This window comes from Eufriesea mexicana, unplaced genomic scaffold (assembly GCF_001483705.2).
Source record: "Eufriesea mexicana isolate 0111107269 unplaced genomic scaffold, ASM148370v2 scaffold893, whole genome shotgun sequence".
In the NCBI taxonomy this organism is placed as follows: domain Eukaryota; kingdom Metazoa; phylum Arthropoda; class Insecta; order Hymenoptera; family Apidae; genus Eufriesea; species Eufriesea mexicana.
The window spans coordinates 435,635-453,667 of record NW_016909026.1 but is presented as its reverse complement, the minus strand read 5'-3'; the positions used below and the strand labels follow the sequence as shown (position 1 = coordinate 453,667).

The 18,033-nt window shown below is 35.9% G+C and overlaps 1 long non-coding RNA gene across 1 annotated transcript in view; it reads left to right on the top strand.

The window, feature by feature from the left end:
- The window catches only part of LOC108547054 (uncharacterized), a 162,736-nt gene extending 159,275 nt beyond the window's left edge, over nucleotides 1-3,461 (top strand). The window contains exon 3 of the long non-coding RNA XR_001890171.1: nucleotides 3,435-3,461. This is a non-coding gene — a long non-coding RNA (uncharacterized LOC108547054). The remainder of the gene's footprint in view (nucleotides 1-3,434) is intronic.
- The last annotated feature ends 14,572 nt before the right edge of the window (nucleotides 3,462-18,033 follow it).

The following is an 18,033-nucleotide window of genomic DNA, read 5'->3' as shown; positions in this document are numbered from 1 at the left end:
TTGGACCACCATGCTTATTATATCTAACTGTAAAATAATTTTTATTAGAATTAGCCAGTATTGACCACCATATTTATTCTATCCGAAATTATTCTCACTGACATTAACCATGATCGATCACCATTTTTATTCTTACTAAAATTGATACATACTTACTACATACTTATTCCATCTGAAATTATTCCTAATAAAATTAACCACCATTGACCACCATGCTCATTCTACCTAATTGTAAAATAATTCTTACTAATCTTAGCCAGTATTAGTCATAATGTACCACCATTATTTTTACCAAAATTGACCATTTTCACTATTACTTACCAAGACTATTCCCCCAAAGCGTGACCACCGTTCCACTCCAAATTCGCACTCACGGGCGAATAAAAAAATCCCGTTTCTGCTGTCATCCGCCAAGGAAGCTCTCTGCCAACGACTCTCGAGCTCATCTCACCCCCTATTATCCCAGTGGACTGGAGAAATTTCGCGAAACTAGACTTGCAAATTCGCTCGGAGCATGCAGGCAGCGGCGCATCGACCTCGATCGATCGCGTCAATCTATCAAGACATTAGCCGGCGATTATTTTGTCCGATTACGTGGCTGGTCATTTATTCGCTGTCCGCCGCTAATGGAAAACTATTCCGCCCCGCTTATTAACGATCGGAATGTCGTTAACAATAAGAAAAATTATCATTCGTTGCTACGTGTTCTCCCTGTCTGTACACGCTCGCACACATCCTCGTATATCCGTCTCCCTGTGTGAACATTTACATATACTCGCACACATACACACACGAACGTACGCATATTTCTATACACCGAGTCGCGTTCAGACGGTCGACGGAATTGATATCGGTGCGAAATCATTACTGGCGCGCGCTGCATTGGCTGCAATTTGCGTAACGATAACAATCAGCTTTAAGTGGAACAATAGGCTGCCGTGACGGTAATTAGTGCCGCGTACTGTCTGGCGTGATGACAATTGCGCCAGCAGCGATGGTAAATAGCAACATTAATAACCGCTGGCCCGATAGCGCGCAACGCATCGCGCCAACGTTGTCGCGCGAGCATAATGGACCGTTATTATTCCCCTTCCGTTAAATATTTAAATTGAACGGCACAGGCCGGCCGGATTGTTCGATCGTGATCGTCAAGTGATTTTCGAAACGATCCCCGCCGTTGCGTAATCGCCGTTCCGTTCGATCAACCGTCATCCAAGCGTTTTCATCCCTTTTTCGCGCGATGGCCCAACGCGATGCAGCGCCGCGCGCTCCACGGGGTAATTCGGGGATGAAACGAAAATTTTACACGTTTCAATGATTTCGCGCTGGTTTTTCGATTGGGGACGATGAGTTTTGCCGTTTTGTATTTTTAGCGGCAGGAGTCCAGGGGTGGGTCGGTTTTGCTGGCTGATGAGTGTTCGATGAAACGAAGATTTTGGACGGTTCGGTGAGCTGTCAGTGGTTTTGCGATTGGTGACGATGTATTTCTGGGTTTTGTTGTTTTACGGTGGAAGGTGGAAGGTGAATGAACTTGAATTTTGAACGGTTGGGACTTTGGATCGATGGCGATGTTTCTTATAGTTTTGTATTTTTAAGGTCTTGGATGAACTTAAGGTGCTGGACGAACTGAAAATTTGGATGATTTCAAATTGGTGATGATGTATTTTAGGGTTTTGTATTTTTTGGATGATAGGTGAAAGGTGAATGAACCTAAATTTTGGACGATTGGGTCTTTGGATTGATGACGATGAATTTTAGGATTTTGTATTTTTAAGATGATGGATGAAAGGTGTCAGGTGAACCTAAATTTTGGACGATTGGGTCTTTGGATTGACGACGATGAATTTTGGGGTTTTGTATTTTCAGGATGATAGGTGAAAGGTGAATGAACCTAAATTTTGGACGATTGGGTCTTTGGATTGATGACGATGAATTTTAGGGCTCTGTATTTTTAAGATGATGGATGAAAGGTGTTAGGTGAACCTAAATTTTGGACGATTGGGTCTTTGGATTGACGACGATGAATTTTGGGGTTTTGTATTTTTAGGATAATAGGTGAAAGGTGAATGAATCTAATTTCTGGACGATTGGTTCTTTGGATTGATGACGATGTACTTTAAATTTTTGTATTTTTAAAATATTAGCTGAATACTGTGGGATGAACCTAAAATTTAGACGATTGGGTTTTTTGATTGGTGACGATGTATTTTAGGGTTATGTATTTTTGGGATGTTAGGTGAAAGATGTCGAATGAACCTAAATTTTTGATGGTTGGGTGTTTGGATTGGTGACGATCAATTATAGGGTTTTGTATCTCTTGGATATTGGATTTGTTAAATGATGGTTATTGAATTTTGAAACGTTTGGATGATTTCTCATTAGTTCTTAAATTTGTTGCGACCTGTTTTGAGATTGTATATTTTTATGGTGCTGGGTGTATTTTTATGGGAGGAATGAGTGTATTGATTTTAGTTGAAGAAAATCGATCGGTTTTGGGTTTATCGTCTTGGGTTTATTTTGTTTCTTTGAAATTTCTTTGAATTTCTTTAAACCTTTTTCGTCTTCCTATCCAGTTTAGGTTCAGGTTATTATAGTACTTTTTAATAGTAGATACGAACGAACTGAAGTTATCGAAATTTCGAATTTGTGGGAAAAATGTTTTATTCGACAAAATTTTTGCTATTTAAATTTTATATAGCTTCGACGATAATTTGTCAAAATAATAATATTTGCTCCATTTTGTACATCATAAATGTCAAATGACAGTATATCTTCTCCTAGATAATAATAAATTTTGTAACATTATAAAACATATGTCATAAATAAAATTAATTCGTTCTGGAAATGTGGTGATGGTATGAACAGAAATTATATATAATATTTCCATATTTACCAAAAATCCATCTACATCAATATACTTATATTAAACTATAGTGTAATTTAAGAAAGAATATATTTTACGCAATTAAAAATGGAAGTTGTCCGGGAATGAAATCTCGAGCGCAGCTCGACACAGCGGAATAAATATAAATAAATATAAATAAATATGAATAACTAGAAATTAAAGGAGAAGTGAAAGGCATAAAGAATAAAATCATGTATTCGACTGTAGAAGTAGCCTAACCGAACGTTAGTGTCACCCACGATAGCGATCTGTTACGCGAATAATTTTGCAACTTTCATGCAGTTTATATGTGTGACGAGCGTATATTTGTTAAATGTTATCCGCATGATTCAGATAAGGATATTTCGAAAATTTCAATGCGACTCGAACGTCTCTTTCATGATAATTTGTCAGCTTAAACGTCCATAAACTTTCGTAACCTAATGCAAATCAGACATATTACACATACGCATAGCTCGAGATGCAAAGCGAAACGCATTTTAAAATCTCGTCGATATTGGCGTCGAATTTCAGTCGTTGTTGTTTTCAGTTTCAGGTCATGCAAGCGAAAACGGCCCACTTTAATACCAAATTCAAAGTTTCTACTTAAACCAGCGACGCTGCTGACTAAAGGTGAGTCCAATTCGTCTATTTCTATTTCTATTTAGGCAAATTTTTTGGCATTTATGCGACAAATAATTTTATTTTCTCTCTTGTTATTTATTAAATAAATTGGAACATTAAAGTCCGAATTAAATAGAGAATAATAGTGGAAAAATAATAATAAATATCGGGAATAAGTAATAAATGAAAGCAATAAAAGTAAAATTGAGGATAAACAAAATAGGAACAATAGAATTCGTAATGGTTCGTTTACTTTTGGGTTAGAAACAATCAGAGACTCTTCATAGCAAAATACACGTTCTCTTATTATTTTCAATATGGCGGAGTGGGAAAGTGGTTCAAACAATTGTCTTAATAATATTCATATACCATATTTGTAACAATTTTTTAAAATAATATTCATACACTTTATATAACAATTCTTTTAATAATATACATACACCGCATATAACAATTTTTTTAAATAATATTCATACACTATATATATAACAATTCTTTTTAATCGTATTCAAACACTATATATAACAATTTTTTAAATAATATTCATACACTATATATAACAATTCTTTTAATAATATTCATACACCGCATATAATAATTTTTTTAAATAATATTCATACACTATATATATAACAATTTTTTTAATAATATTCAAACACTAAATATAACAATTTTTTAAATAATATTGATACACTATATATAAGAATTTTTTTAATAATGTGTATACACCAAGGACTTATTTTCATTTGTTATAAATGTAAAATTATATATATATAGCATTTCATTAGGTACATTTCTTAGGTACATAGAATCATGCTTGTCAGTATTCACATTTCTACAATTTCTTTTTAAATATATACTCAATTTTATATAATTTCTTAACACATTTTATTCATAATTCCACAATTTTCTTAACACATTTTACTTATTTTTATATGCATCTCTAGAAATCCGGCAAATACTGTGCAACGTTATTATCGAAGATACGGTTCAATATTTTAAATTGCACTTTTTCTCATTGTCTTTAGTTTAACCCGAGTATTACACTCTTTGCACATCAATTATTTCACGACTTTTTACACATCACGCATCCACCGTGTGGAAAGTGTCCCCTGTGTACTATACATACTAACATAATATATTACCTCACTTGCAGTATATTATTACAGCGTATTAAGTATAATACATCATACGTCACCGTTAAAAATAACCATATAAATGTATGAAAATAGGAACAAACCATGCACGAATAAAAAATTCAGGGACCACTTTCTCACTTACCACCTTTGAAAATTCACGAGATAAAAATATCCTCTAACTGAACAAATATTGTACATTCTCGAGGTGGAACCAAACCACGTTATCTCGTTGACACTGTCCCTATATACGAACTGTCAAATTGACCGATGAATAAAAGGGGAAAAGCGGAAGAATTTTAAAAAAGATGAATAATAAATAATGAAAATTTTATCTCACGTATATTAAAACACAAATCACACTATGAAAGATCATATGACCGAAGAAGTCACCTCGAATGCAGGATTTTTAATTGAAATTTCAAACTTAATCACCAAAGCCTTGTGTAGGAAAATACAAGTAAACCAAACGCAACGACGCCATCTTTTGTAGCTCAGTGTCATTAAATAATTCTCAATATCCGCGAATACAGACGTAAGTCTCCATCCTTGAGCAAATAATCACCTAATCATCTCATCTACGGGTCTGAAAACTTTCAGTCGTCCTTGAGTCACTATAGCGTAGGTGTCAAAATTGTTGATAATTTGTTTAAAACACGTGTATCCAGTTGATAGTGAAACTATAAGTATTTCTTGAGAAAATATACATGAGGTCTTACGTGCAACGTCTTTGACTGACTAGCTCGGAATAGTGATTGACCACGTGGCGTGGTGTAACAATGAAAGGACATCTGATAGCACCGTCGCAGTGGAAAAAAGAAACAGGAAAAACGGTTCTATAATTTTTTAGATGTATGTGATAACATCCCTGGACCTGTTCTAAGGAGTTACTAGTCGTCGAATACTAATACCTGTGTTTTAGTATAACATGACAAGAGTCTGTCAATGAGTAAACTTTACTTTTATACCGTGGCAAGTTCACTTTGAAAAAACAATATTGTCAAATAATTCTATTAACATATTCCTCATCTAAACCTCAATAATTTTCTTCGTCATACCTTAAATAACAAGAACTATGCACTTCCACTTTCCTAAAAGTGTCAAAAATTTCATTGACAACGGAGAGACCGAAAAATGGCCCCACAAGGGACCAAGGACTCCACAAAATCGGCCGATCCTTTGCAGTAAATCTAGGTCGATCAGAAGATCGACTACTATCTACTCTTCATTCAAACCCACAAAATTATTTCTGTCTTACCTTAAATAACGAAAATTATATACTTCCACTTCCCGAAGAGTTTCAAAAATCTTACAGAAAACGGGGAGACCGAAAAATGGCCCCACAAGGGACCAACGACTCCGCAAAATCGGCCGATTTTCTGCAGAAAATCGAGATCAATCTTCTACTAACTATACCCATCCAAATGCCAAAAATTATCTTCGTCATACCTCAAATAACAAGAAATATATACTTCCACTTTCCTAAAAGTTTCTAAAATTTTATTGAAAACGAAGAGACCGGAAAATGGCCCCACAAGTGTCCTCAAAGTCGGTCGATTCTTTGCAGAAAATGGAGCCTAATCTTCTACCAACTACTCCTCATACACACCCCAAAAATTATTTCTGTCATATCTCAAATAATAAGAAGTATGCACTTCCATTTTCCTAAAAGCTTCTAAAATCTCATTAAAAATGAAGGGACCGAAAAATGGCCCTATAAGGGACCAAGGACTCCGCAAAATCAGCCGATTCTCTGCAAAAAATCGAGGTCAATCTTCTACTAACTATACCCATCCAAATGCCAAAAATTATCTTCGTCATACCTCAAATAACAAGAAATATATACTTCCACTTTCCTAAAAGTTTCTAAAATTTTATTGAAAACGAAGAGACCGAAAAATGGTCCCACAAGTGGCCCCAAAGTCGGTCGATTCTCTGCAGAAAATCGAGGCCGATCTTCTACCAACTACTCCTCATCCACACCTCAAAAATGATCTCTGTTATACCTCAAATAATGAGAATTATACACTCCCACTTCCCTAAAAGTGTCAAAAATCTCAGAGAAAACGAAGAGACGGAGAAAAATGGTCCCACAAGGGACCAAGGACTCCGCAAAGTCGGCCTACTCTGCGCAGGAAGTGGATCCCGATCTTCCACTTCCGGTCACGGAAAGGATACAGAGGAAATTCGAAGCGGGGGCTCGTGGGGGCGCGTGGTGTCCGCGGGATCGCCGATTGCGCGAGGAAAGGCAGGAGAGGAGAGAGGAGGAAAAGAACGGGGAGAGGCGAAGGAGGAAAAAGAATATCCTGGAAAATTTTTCTCGCGTTCCAGCGACGGCCAGCCCCGCGGACGGGCATTGAATATAGGGACAGAGACGAAACGTTCTCGAGGCGGCCCGACGACGCACGGTCGACCTTTATTGGAATATTTATGGCGGCTGGCTGTACGAGACGAATTTTTATCGATCCGTTCTGTTGCCGCGCCGTCGATGGCTAGGAGCTCCCTCGATCTCTCTCTCCGCCGACGGAAATCGCGATATTTATTCATAAGCCTCGGTTAGAAGGCGCGCGCGGATCGCGCGCATAATAAAACCGCGTATTGCTTCGCCTGCTGTCTCCTGTTCCAGCCCATCGCGTTCACGTTGATTTGAAGAACGTCCGACATCTTGCTCCGCTTCCTCTACCATCGTCTTTTCCACCCCCTTCGCTGTCTTTTTCCCATCTTTCACCTCGAGGATGGAAGTCTGCACCCTCTCTTGGTACTCCAGTGCCTCCTTTCGCGTGTTTCTTCTTTGTTACTGTTCTTCTTCTTCTTCTTCTTCTTCTTCTTCTTCTTCTTCTTCTTCTTCTTCTTGTTCTTTTGGTAGAAGTGACGTAGCTAGAAATTTTGTTGCCTGATTCTAAGTTTTGTCATCATTTGTAATAGGCCAAAAATATTACAGATAATATATTGTCGATGATGGATGTTAGGATAGTCGTTGAGCTGTTAGTGTTCCGAAATATAGCGAATTATAGTTGATGTTGATTTGAAGAACTTCTGATACCTTGCTTGACATACTCTACCACCGGCTTTTCCACCCCTTCGCTGTCTTTTTCCCATCTTTCACCTCGAGGATGGAAGTCTGCACCCTCTCTTGGTACTCCAGTGCCTCCTTTCGCGTGTTTCTTCTTTGTTACTATTCTTCTTCATCTTCTTCTTTTTCTTCTTCTTCTTCTTCTTCCTTTGGTAGCAGCGACGTAGCTAGAAATACTGTTGTGTGATTTTAAGTTGTGTTATCATTTGTAATAGGCCAAAAATATTACAAAGAGGGGACGTATCAAGAAATAGAGAGGTTCTCTCTGCGTTGCCAAATTGTCGATGATGGATGTTAGTATAGTTGTTGAGCTGCTAGTGTTCCGAACTATAGCGAACTATAGTTGATATTGATTTGAAGAACTTCTGACATCTTGCTCGGCTTCCTCTACCACCGACTTTTCCACCCCCTTCGCTGTCTTTTTCCTATTTTTTACCTCGAGGATGGAAGTCTACACCCTCTTTTGATACTCCATTGCCTCTTTTCACGTGTTTCTTCTTTGTTACTGTTCTTCTTCTTCTTCTTCCTTTGACTGGAGTGACGTGGATGGAAATTCTGGTATTTGGTTCTGGTTTTGCCACCATTTGTAATAGGCCAAAAATATTACAGATAATAAATCGTCGATGATGGATGTATGGATGTTAGTATTCCAAAATATAGCGAACTATAGTTGATGTTGATTTGGAGAACGTCTAACGTTTTGCTCTGCTTCCTCTACCATCGTCTTTTCTACCCCCCTCGCTGTCTTTTTTCCATCTTATACGTTGAAGATAGAAGTCTACAGCCTCTTTTGGTACTCCAGTACCACTTTGGACGTTCTTCTCCTCCTTCTTTTGATAGCAGTGACGTAGCTAGAAATTCTGGTATCTAATTCTGGTTTTGCCACCATTCTAATAGGCCGAAGATATTACAGGTAATGGACGTATTATGAAATAAGGTGGTTTTTCATGCGTTACCAAATCGTCCATGGTGGATATCAGTATACTTGAGTGCGACATAGCTGCAACTTCTGTTATCTAAGTCTAATTTTGCCACTATTTGTGATAGGCCAAAAATATTGTTCGTATTGAGAAATAAATTTTAGGTTATGGTCGCGTAGTAAATATAAAATAATTTGAAGAAGAACGTTGTTTTTGCCTCTTCTACTATTATGGTTTTATCCCTTTCATTGTCTCTCTTCCATCTTCTGCGTTGAAAATTTCTTTTGCACCCTCTTTTGATACTCGAGTGTCCCTTTTGACGCGTTTCTGCTTTGTTCCTGACCTCTTTGTTCCTCAGGTTGGAGAAACGTAGTTGGAACTTCTGTCATCTGATTTTAGTTTTGCCATCATTTGTAATAAGCCAAAAATATTACAAATGTTGAACGTATGATAAATAAATTTGTGGTTATTGCTGCGTTACCAATGGTCGATGATGGATGCAAGTATAGTTGAGCTGCCATTGTTCCGAACTGTAGCGTTGGAATTCATTTAAAGAACATCTGACGTCTTGCTCTGCTTCTTTTGCTACAACGTTTTTCACTCCATTTGTTGTCTTTCTTCCATCTTGTATCTTATAGATTCTATCTTGTAAATCCTGCACCCTCTTTTGATACTCGAGTGTCTTCTTTACCGTGTTCTATCTTTGCTCTCATTCTTATTTCTCTGATTACAATGGCGTGACTGGAACCTTTGTCACTTGGTCCCTTGGTTTAAGATTTGCACTACACCAAAAATATTGCAAGCACTTGGTCCCTTAGTTCGCCATTTGCACTGTACCAAAAATATTGCAAGCATTAAATTGCTTTGCCAATCTTCATCGACGATTATTAATTAACAGAAATAAAACTATGTCACATGTGAGAAACATCACCCTCGCAGTAAATCAAAGTCACTGCAAGCATTGACCAGGTTAAAAAGCAAATTCTCGATTTTTATCACTAATCGTCAACGTCAGCTATTATTATATATAATTATTAAAAATTAATTATTAATCGAGTAATAAAAATATCGAAGTAAACTTTAATGAAAAAGTCGTTCAAAAATAAAATTCTATCTCATCTGAAAAGGACTCCCACCCTCTACCATCATCTACCACCTTCAGGTTACGCCAATCCCTAGTTGATTCTTCCTCTATAATTATTAAAAATTAATTATTAATCGAGTAATAAAAATTGCAGAGTAAACTTTAAATGAAAAAGTCGTCCAAAAATAAAATTCTGTCTCATTTAAAAAGAATCCCCACTCTGTAGCATTATCTACCACCCTTAGGTTACGCCAATGCCTGGTTGATTCTTCCCCTATAGTTATTAAAAATTAATTATCGTTGGAGTAATAGGAATTACAGAGTAAATTTTGAACGAAAACGTTGTCCAAGAATAAAATTCTGTCTCATCTGAAAATGACCCCTGCCCTCTACCATCATCTACCATCCTTAGAGTACGCCAATGCCTGGTTGATTCTTCCCCTATAATTATTAAAAATTAATTATTAATCGAGTAATAAAAATTGCAGAATAAACTTTAAATGAAAAAGTCGTCGAAAAATAAAATTTTGTATCATCTGAAAAGAACCCCCACTCTGTACCATCATCTAGCACCCTTAGGTTACGCCAATGCCTGGTTGATTCTTCCTCTTTTTCTTCTTCTCTCTTTCGTGGAATGGTAACTGTTTCGTTTGGATGGTTAGTTTGGGCTGTTATGGCACTTGGTATTCAAAGGCCGGTGTAATGGCAGCTGCGACAGGCTCGATCGTAATCGGAAGAAACGTGGCGCGAAAGAATGAATATTTGAACGTGGAAGCGGGATTGGACCGACGTGGTTATTGTTGTGTGCACTTCAGGGCCATTTTGCACGGGGTGGGCGATTTTAATGCTCGTCGCTGCGTGGTTAAATATATACGTAGGTGGGAAATTGAATTTTGCTTATCGGGTTTGTTACGCGTGTTCTCCTTCCTTGGGTAGATGGAATTTATTTGACACTTGTTCTGGGGGTTGAAAGGGTCTTCCATTTTGTCTTCCTTCGTGATCTTTGAATGTTCTTCGAGGATTTTTAGCGGAAGATTTTCTTTCTGGTGGATATACATGATCCAACTCACGCATTTGTGTAATTCATATTTGAATATAGGAGAGATTGGTGTTGATGTGTCAATTTTTTGATTTTTAATTTTAGATTTTAGATTTCGTGGACGAAGTATAGCCATTGCGATGATTATTATATATAATAAAACGTATATTTAACTACTTAATTGCGTAATTAAAGTTGATTTCATTTGAAAATAGGTCAGGTATATTGATTAAAAAATGTATGAGTTTATTTGAAATTTATAGAAATGGCGTTCCACTTCAACTCTCTTACCCTCTGAGGTATATTTCTCACCTCTAAATGAAAAATAAATACATGGAAATTATATAGCACACACTCAACTGTTCTGAGTACTGACAAAAGAACAAAATAAAGATGTTAGATTTAACAACCTATTTTTAACATCCATTAATGATCGTTTACGCAGTTTTCATAACGTTTCCTGACATCTGTCAATTACTCACACATGCAGCAGTTATCTGTTCGTGTAAAAAAATCAATAGCATACCACAGAAACATTTTCGCAAAAAAGAGAATCTTCTACTTCAATAGAATAAAAGTATCATGAACTATTGCGACATAAATTTGTATAACTTTGTTACATTTTCCTTGTTTCACTGACTATTTTTATTTTTAAATCGAACTACCTGCTCCATTACAACCAATGTTAATATCAATCAAACAGACTAATAATTATCAAAGTAATATTTACTTATAAATTTAAAAATTTTATTTACTTGTGTATAATTCTGCTAATAGGTATACCTTTTCCACCTAATATTTATATCTACCATCTACGTTTATATACCCTACAGAATTTGTATAAAAATATACTCGAATTAATATATTAAATATACTAAAATATACTAAAATTAGCTAACATAAAAATTCATTTTCGTTGCAAAATTTATACAACTATTTAATGTATAAAATTAGTATAGTTTGTATATAGTACAAACTAATTAATTACAATTAATAATATTAATTAAAATTATAATAATTATATACATATAGTACAAACACTATTATTCCTTCAATTAGTCCTTAGAATGGTCTTCAAAAGTCAGAGTATTATATGTCAGTGAATTTAATCAAGCTCAGAATAAAATCAAGATCATTTTAAATTTTCGGAAGCATATCTACTTAGCAAAAAATTTATGACAATTATAAGATGTCCCCCTTGAAACAGGTTAAGTTTCATTTGAAACATTTTTTTAAACAAATTATAGTTTGGGAAATAATTGAGTGCGAGCCTTCAAAACGAAGTATAGTTTAGGAATCTTCAAATGGGACAAACTGTATAAAGTTTATATTTCTCACACAATTTAATGCTTCCCAAAATTTATATACCTAATATACTATACTACACTACTTGATACATAAAATTTATATCCTTCACAAAATTTCTAATAACTATTTAATTTGTAGGGGGTTTAATTAACCCCCTACTTGTTAATTACACGGTTGAACAAATTGAAAGCGAGTCGAATGGCAGGAAACAATTCTGCAAACCGGCGAAAATGGAAAATAAGATGGAAGCCGCGAAAGACGAACGCGGTGAGGAAGGTAAGGGAAAGATGGCGAGGAACAAAGAGGTGGATCGATATACCTAATATACTATACTATACTACTTGATACATAAAATTTATATCCTTCACAAAATTTGTAATAACTATTTAATTTATACTGTTAGAAATTTTGGAAATGTGAAATTTTTACAGCATACAATTCAAAGAAATTCTTGCCATGTCGACTAATTTCGATATACCTAATATACTATACTATACTACTTGATACATAAAATTTATATCCACCACGAAATTTGTAATAATTATTTAATTTATACTGTTAGAAATTTTGGAAATGTGAAATTTTTACAGCATACAATTCAAAGAAATTCTTGCCATGTCGACTAATTTCGATATACCTAATATACTATACTATACTACTTGATACATAAAATTTATATCCACCACGAAATTTGTAATAATTATTTAATTTATACTGTTAGAAATTTTGGAAACGTTAAATGTATGCAACGTACAATTTAAAAGGAAATCTTGCCTTGTCGACTAATTTTTATATACCTAATATACTATACTATACTATTTGATACATAAAATTTATATCCACCACAAAATTTGTAATAATTATTTAATTTATACCGTAAAAAATTTTGGAATCGTTAAATGTATATAACGTACAATTTATAAGGAATTCCTGCCGTATCGACTAATTTCGATAACCCACTAATTTCCTCCTAATTCGAGGCACAGTTATACGAAGGATCCACCGCAGAAAAGGTCTTGGTGGAGCGCTACCAATATGTTTTCCGGTGGTTCTCTCGCCCCCTTTCCTCCGCCACGCTCTGCCTCCTTCGTTCTTCCGCCCCTGGCTCGAAACCCACGGAGAACCGCCTACAAACTTATTACCGGCTCTCACTCCGGCGCTAGGTGTTATTAAAAATTAGGGAGTGGATTCTAGACACCGGTTGCAAGTCACCGGAGCTGAGTGACTGAGAGACGTGGCCCCGTAATTAAAAAATTACAGGGACGGCTGGGGCCACCGGTTTGTTAGTTTTACCACGGCCCAAGGGAAGATGAGTGTGCGTTCCAGGGTGGAACCCGGCTTCCTCCGTTCATTCATGGCGCCACCAAATCAACCGGCATCACGATTTTTCGTTTTATCCCGCAACTTATCTATTTTCCCCTCATTCGTCGTCCATTAGGAGACTTACGTTTCCTTCCTATTTTCTATAGTTTCCTCCATGCTTATGGCTGATTTTAGCACTCCGACTTGAAATATCTCGAGGATAGATCTCGAATAGTTTTAGGGTCGCTTCTCAGATTTTTTCTCATTTTTATCCTTTCCCTAGGTTTCCTAATTTTCTGTATTATGTTTTAATATTCGAAGTATATATATATATATATATGCTTAAACACATTTCCTATATTAAATAAACTTGCCTAGATAATATAATAGTAATTACAGTGACATGATTACGACGCCATTTCTAAAAATTTACGTTAATTTCAACAGAAGTAGTTGTATATTCGGAATAATTGCAAGAGGAATTCCAAATTTGTCCAAGCACGAGAAATTTTGATATCTCGAACTAATCTCTACGAAATTAGTATAAATATGGACTTTGGTATTTTTAAATAAATAAAACAAAGAATTATTAAATTATTAAATATAAAATAATTAAATTAAATTATTAAATGTAAAATATTTTATATTATCTAAACGAAGATTACATTCTTCTGAACTCTTTGGTAGGGGAACAAAAGTACTGCTATTCTCTTACATAAAATGGCACCTTAATTTTATTTTAGTCAAATCTACATATTTATTTGACATATTTCTATTCAATATTTCTCCGGTATAAATATCGAAGCCGCCATAATTCTTATATATTTATATAGGCATAATGATACTTCTCGTCGAAGTATTGTGCGTTCGAGAAAAGAAGACACAGTATATTTACATCCTCTCTGATTAACTCTGCTAATTTTCCCTTGATCACAGAAAATGGTGTCCAATGATCGTCGCCATCCTCGGCTAATAGCGGTCACTGCCTGGGATAATGGGAGTGTCAGTGGAGGTAATCAGCCATGAGGATATAAACTCTCTGTGCCTTCTTTTCTCGAACGCATTATAGATGATTCGAGTTGAAACAACCGAATTCAATTTTGTTGTAAACTAAATACACGTTAAAAACACGCTACCGGTCGCTAAAGTGTGAATATACGAAATATAGCGAGAACCTCCGCGTTTATCAAATTTATCCAAAAAATGGTAAGAAAAATGGTCAATTGTTATATCTGCTCGCGTAAACAACTCACTCCGATGACAAATTTCTATTTCTCCGCTCTCAGTGCGAAATCCCAAGCACTATAGACCAAAATGTGCACAGTGTACACGCAACCGACCAAGCACGTGGACTTTCGTCTTCGGTCCTCTGCATAGGATCGAGTAGCCGTTTTCATCCCCGTGTGACATCGGTAGTGTGTCCACTAGCCTCGTTACTCGACTAAACGCAGCGTTCAACATCCATTCGCTCTTGCCACACCGACTCGCCATCAATCAACGCGTTGATCCTGCGAGCTGTTCCACAGAAACACAACTGGTGTCCCATATCGAGCCGGATGAACGTAATCGACTGTCTACTACTCGGAATGCGGTGAAATTTATCGCGACACTCGTCATAGCACGTCTTACTATTGCTTTCCAGTCGTGCTCTCGTCCATTTTCTCGCCACGAATTTTTCATACTACACCTGTTATAAATAAACTACGCATACACTCGATTAAAATTATACTTATCGAAATTTAAACAATTTGTATAATCTTATCACGCATACAATAAAGCATACTAAAATTAAACAACTTTATAATACACAGTTTCTCTATAAACTAGGACTAGACCAAAGTGCAAGGGGGTTTAATTAACCCCCTACTTGTTAATTACACGGTTGAACAAATTGAAAGCGAGTCGAATAGCAGGAAACAATTCTGCAAATCGACGAAAATGGAAAATAAGATGGATGCCGCGAAAGACGAACGCGGTGAGGAAGGTAAGGGAAAGATGGCGAGGAACAAAGAGGTGGAGAAAGAGACTGCCACACGCGTGGCGTCCTCGCGGCCGGGAATAAAGGAAAGAAACTCGCAGGTAGACCTTCTGCCAATCCCTTCGTCTTATCCACGATACTTTAATATCGGATATGGCAATAAATTACGTATCGACGTAAAAGCGGCTTCTCTGGCCCCGTGCTCTGGCAGCACGGCACGAAAACCTCTTCCTCTGGTGCCCTCTTGTGTCCCAGTCCTCGAGCAGTGCCTCTTCTTCACCCTCACCCTCTCTCTCTCTCTCTTTCTCCCTCTCTCTTTCACTCTATATTCCATTCTTCCGCTGTTCTCCTACCCCCCCCCTCCTCCGCCTCTCCCGCCCCCTCTTTCTGTCTCGTTCGCGATGTACACGTGAACAGGCGGGGTAATATAATCACACTTAATGACACTCGATACGAACATGTAACATCGGCATTGCACGAGATACCGGGACGATAAGGGACGTGTTTTTCGGGACACACGGCGCTCGTAAGTCCCGGCGCTACACAGGGCCCGGGACACCGCAGCCCGTGCACCGTATTTATGCATTGCGCGGTGGCTAATCTGGCCGGGCTTGAACCGTCGTTTAATTTAAAGTTCGCCCGGCATTCGTAATATTTAGTGGCCAATGCCGTCGGGGATATCGTTCGACAACCAGAGGGACACCGGACCTTCCTGCACCGTGGAATTTGCGACCGCGACGGGGGAAAGCGTCTTGGGCGCTGAGACACTTGGGTCCTTGCGTGGTGGATGGGTGGTGGTGGGGAGAGAGAAGGGCTGGAAATTTTGATCCAATTGGAATTTTTTTTTCTGTGTAAGATGTTTCAAGTGGATAGGATAATATAGTTAATACCACAAAATATAATTATGTTCGACAGTATTGGAAGTTTTGGTAGAATTAGGATTGTTGATAGAATTGATATAATTTTAGTGATCGGGATAGTTGAAATTGTGAAATCTCGTTATATTTGACGAAACTGGGAATTTTGGTTGAACTAGGACTTTTGTAAAAATCGATACAGTTTCAGTGCGCAGAATAATAGTTAATTCAATTTTATTGACATTTTCGACTAATATCCTGGTGAGCTAATTTTTTTACATAAATAAGGGAGGAAGATCCTATTGAATTGCTATTGCCATTTCAATTCTAATAGGTTTTGACTGAAAAATTCAATTTTATTGACATTTTTTACTAATATCGTGGTGAGCTAAGTTTTCTACATAAATAAGAGAGGAAAATCCTATTGAATTCTATATCTGAATACTTCAAAATCTAATTATGTTTGATAGAAAATGTAATTTTCTAAATTTTCGTTGAATTAGTATTTTTGTTAGGATTGAGATAGTGGCTATAATATTGATATCTCAAAATCTAATTATTTTGATAAAAAAACATAATTTTCTAAATTTTCGTTTAATTAGTATTTTTGTTAGGTTTGAGATAGTGGCTATAATATAGATATCTCAAAATCTAGTGATATTTAACTAGATTGTTTATTTTTGTGGAATTAATATTCTTCTCAGAATCGATATAGTTTGAGTGGCTATAATATTGATATCTCAAAATTTAATTATATTTGTCTAAGCTGTTCATTTTGGTTGAATTAATATTCTTCTCAGAATTGATATAGTTTAGTTTCAATGGTCTTAATATTGATATCTCAAAATTTAATTATATTTGTCTAAGCTGTTCATTTTGGTTAAATTAATATTCTTCTCAGAATTGATATAGTTTGAGTGGCAATAATATTCATACCTCAAAATCTAGTGATATTTGACTAGGCTGTATATTTATGTTGAATTGGTATTCTTTTCAGAATTGATATAGTTTGAGTGGCCATAATATTGATATCTCAAAATCTAATTATATTTGACTAGCTTCTAAATTTTTATTGAAATTGGAATAATTTGAGAAGACATTGTACTTGGAAAATCACATTACATTTTAGCCTACTCATTTATAGTCGATTCAAAATACACGTTATTATATTAAGACAGTAAAAGTAAGGACGAAGTCAACTATGGCAGTCGTAGGCATAACTAATTATCTAAGTATTTGGGAAATGATTATGAGGATGTCATAATTAGAATTTATACCAAGCTTTTATTTATTCGATTTTTGTGGAAGTCCAGGTGGAATTTGAGAATGATAATAATTATTTTGAGTTAGGTTTTAATACAAGTAATTAAATTCGTATTATCGTGATGTGAATTTTGAGTAACGAAGTACGAATATTTGATATTAGAATATATCATAAATGAAAAAGTGATATTTAAGCAATAAATACCATATACATAAAAATATACCTTAGATATATAATTAAATACATTTTTAACATGGTCACAGAGAAAAGTAGAGTAGAACCGCGCACCTAATACATTTCTCCTGACAGCAAAACATATAATAGCAAAGCACTAGTCTATAGTCGTCAGCGGAAATCTAATTGGACTTCCTGTAATAAAAAAATTACAATTCCCCATTAAATAAATTATTTATGGTTTATTGCATATCGCAGTTCTAATCATAAAAAGTCGATGATAACTAGGTTTACTTACTTTCTCCTGTACATTAAATATATATTAACCCTCCATATCTCTTTCTCCATTTTCGTTATACTTTATGAAAATGTTTTATCGGTTTCGCTTCA